Source organism: Lampris incognitus, chromosome 3 (assembly GCF_029633865.1).
Source record: "Lampris incognitus isolate fLamInc1 chromosome 3, fLamInc1.hap2, whole genome shotgun sequence".
NCBI classification, from domain to species: domain Eukaryota; kingdom Metazoa; phylum Chordata; class Actinopteri; order Lampriformes; family Lampridae; genus Lampris; species Lampris incognitus.
Genome location: NC_079213.1, coordinates 28,965,459 through 28,969,325, shown reverse-complemented (window position 1 = coordinate 28,969,325; position 3,867 = coordinate 28,965,459). Strand labels below are relative to the sequence as shown.

Here is a 3,867-nt window from a genome sequence, read left to right as displayed (position 1 = left end):
GTGCAAACCTACATGCCCAATAAACCTGATTCTGATTCTGAAGTGTGTACTTTTTTGCCATCATATGCCCATATGCATTCTTTGTATATGACCAATGGGTTGTAAAAAGCTTCACGGCATGGGAATATATAAAGTTACACAATCTAAAAGATTTAACTATTTTGTATTTCCCTAATAGCTTCCTTTTGGTGGCTCAATTCGTTTTGTAACAGTCTCACAAATGTACCCCTTTGTGTCACACACGCTTGAGCAGCACAATAAATTCTAATAAAATCATGATTAATTTCTCAAAGTGATTTGAATCATAAATGGCAATGATTCTGCAGCATTCACATTTGGATGACTGGCGCATAAAACCGAGTGCTCCCTTACTTGCTGTGACCAATGACATTGTGCCACGTAAATACAAGTAAATACACGTGTAGACACAACAAGCACACCATGAGAGCATCTCTACTGATCTTCTCTTGGAAAACAAGTGACCGGCGAGGACTGCTGATTCACATTCTCAACAAGCAGCATACAAATAACACAACTTGAAAAATGTTGTGCGATGCATACACAAAAGTCCATTTTCAGGTAGTAGTGCCAGCAACCACAGTTACAGTGGTTAAGCTTGGGGCTCAGGTTAGGTAGTGGTTAAGTTTAGGTAGTATCTTACCAAGATATCTTTGTAAAATGTTTTCCCTTTTATATATATATATATATATATATATATATATATATATATATACACTCACTGGCCACTTTATTAGGTACACCTTGCTAGTACCGGGTTGGACCCCCTTTTGCCTTCAGAACTGCCTTAATCCTTCGTGGCATAGATTCAACAAGGTACTGGAAACATTCCTCAGAGAGTTTGGTCCATATTGACATGATAGCATCACGCAGTTGCTGCAGATTTGTCGGCTGCACATCCATGATGCGAATCTCCCGGTCCACCACATCCCAAAGGTGCTCTATTGGATTGAGATCTGGTGACTGTGGAAGCCATTTGAGTACAGTGAACTCATTGTCATGTTCAAGAAACCAGTCTGAGATGATTCGAGCTTTATGACATGGCGCGTTATCCTGCTGGAAGTAGCTATCAGAAGATGGGAACACTGTGGTCATAAAGGGATGGACATGGTCAGCAACAATACTCAGGTAGGCTGTGGCGTTGACACGATGCTCAATTGGTACTAAGGGGCCCAAAGTGTGCCAAGAAAATATCCCCCACACCATTACACCACCACCACCAGCCTGAACCGTTGACACAAGGCAGGATGGATCCATGCTTTCATGTTCTTCTTCTTCTTCTTCTTTCGGCTTGTTCCCTGTTTCCCAGGGGTCGCCACAGCGGAATCGATAGTTTCCATCGGTACCCTGTGAGGGCACAACACCGATGGCGGTCTTGTCAATCCGCATAATGATCTGGCAAAATTTTATGCCGGATGCCCTTCCTGACACAACCACTAACCCTATGGACGGGGGCACAGGTAAAGCGCTGGATGCCATCCCAGTATTCATGGACCTCCGCTTAGTCTTCTTCTTCTTCTTTCGGCTTGTTCCCTGTTTCCCAGGGGTCGCCACAGCGGAATCGACAGTTTCCATCGGTACCCTGTGAGGGCACAACACCGATGGCGGTCTTGTCAATCCGCATAATGATCTGGCAAAATTTTACGTCGGATGCCCTTCCTGACACAACCACTAACCCTATGGACGGGGGCACAGATAAAGCGCTGGATGCCATCCCAGTATTCATGGACCTCCGCTTAGTAATATGCTTAAATTCAGCGGGTTGTCTCGTCTGATCTGAGGTCGTAGTCCGATCGTGGATGGCGTGCGTGCGTGCGTGGCTGGTGCACGGCAGCTGCCTTTGCTCTCTCGGCGCTCATGGAAACCCCGACCCGCACGCGTAACGCGGTCAGCGGCGAAACACAGACCAAGACCGTCGCGCCCACCGGCTGCCACTGCCGACCCATGCGGGACCCGGCGAAGGCGGGTGTGCGTGTGGGACAACGGAGCATAGAGGGGGGCCTACACTGAAAACGACACGGTCTTCACTTGTGAGGGACGAAAGCGCGGAGGCTTGCGACACCGCAGCCGCGGGTGGGAGAGGTGACCCTCTCCTTCCCGATTGATGGCAAAGCGACGCACAGACAGGCGTGGCCCCGGGAGGAACCCGGGGCCGCAAGGTGCGTTCGAAGTGTCGATGATCAATGTGTCCCGCAATTCACATCACTTCTCGCAGCTAGCTGCGTTCTTCATCGACGCACGAGCCGAGTGATCCACCGCTAAGAGTTGTCGTACGCTTCACTTTCAAGTGTCCACGTTGGACAGCACTCATCCGAACACGCGCCATGTTTCAAAGAAAAAAACACACTCCGGGCGCTCCGCCGCGCTCCCAGCCTTGCCGCAGCGCGTGGAGGCATTAAACCCCCCGCCGTCTCCCCGGAGGAGAGGGGCGAGAGTCAGGTACCCGGAGGCACACGGAGGGGACGTCAGGGCGAGGCGCCCCGCACCGCGCTTTGTTTCATGGTTCCCAGAGTAGCACCGGAGATGGGGGACCCCACCGCGCAGCCGACGGCGCCCAGAGTCATGTCGTTGTTGCCGCCCTTGGGTGAACTCCGCAAGACCGAAGGAACCGGCCACCCGAACGCCGGCAAAGCCGGCCGGTGGAGGCCCTCCGAAAGCGGGTTAAGTCAGCCCATCGATCAATCCATGCTTTCATGTTGTTGACGCCAAATTCTGACCCTACCATCTGAATGTCGCAGCAGAAATCGAGACTCATCAGACCAGGCAACGTTTTTCCAATCTTCTATTGTCCAATTTTGGTGAGCCTGTGCGAATTGTAGCCTCAGTTTCCTGTTCTTAGCTGACAGGAGTGGCACCCGGTGTGGTCTTCTGATGCTGTAGCCCATCTGCCTCAAGCTTCGACGTGTTGTGCGTTCAGAGATGCTCTTCTGCATACCTCGGTTGTAATGAGTGGTTATTTGAGTTACTGTTGCCTTTTTATCAGCTCGAACCAGTCTGGCCATTCTCCTCTGACCTCTGGCATCAACAAGGTATTTCCGCCCACAGAACTGCCGCTCACTGGATATTTTCTCTTTTTCTGACCATTCTCTGTAAACCCTAGAGATGGTTGTGCATGAAAATCCCAGTAGGTCAGCAGTTTCTGAAATACTCAGACCAGCCCGTCTGGCAGCAACAACCATGCCACGTTCAAAGTCACTTAAATCACCTTTCTTCCCCCTTCTGATGCTCGGTTTGAACTGCAGCAGATCGTCTTGACCATGTCTACATGCCTAAATGCATTGAGTTGCTGCCATGTGATTGGCTGATTAGAAATTTGTGTTAACAAGCAGTTGGACAGGTGTGCCTAATAAAGTGGCCGGTGAGTGTATATGAGAATTACATTTTGTGTACATTGCATGTTATTCAAAATAATGTTTTGAAATATATTCATAGTATTGTTTTGTACAAAATGGATGTGTCTGAGAATCGTGACTGAGAATCATGATCTCAACTCTAACCCAAAAAAATCATAATTCAGGGCGTCAAGGTAGTGAAGCAGTCTATTCCGTTGCATACCAACACGGGTCGCCGGTTCGAATCCCTGTGTTACCTCTGGCTTGGTTGGGCGTCCGTACAGACACATTTGGCTGTCTGTGGGTGGGAAGCCAGATGTGGGTATGTGTCCTGGTCATTACACTAGCGCCTCCTCTGGTTGATCGGGGTGCCTGTTCAGGGGGGAGGGAGAGGGAACTGGGGGGAATAGCGTGATCCTCCCATGTGCTACGTCCCCCTGGCGAAACTTCTCACTGTCAGGTGAAAAGAAGCGGCTGGTGACTCCACGTGTATCGGAGGAGGCATATGGTAGTCTGC

The 3,867-nt window shown here is 49.9% G+C and overlaps 1 non-coding gene across 1 annotated transcript; it reads right to left on the bottom strand.

The window, feature by feature from the left end:
* Positions 1–2,131: 2,131 nt before the first annotated feature.
* Positions 2,132–2,285, bottom strand: LOC130110863 (5.8S ribosomal RNA). Its single transcript, XR_008810081.1, has one exon. It is a non-coding gene; the product is annotated as a 5.8S ribosomal RNA (ribosomal RNA).
* Positions 2,286–3,867: the final 1,582 nt, after the last annotated feature.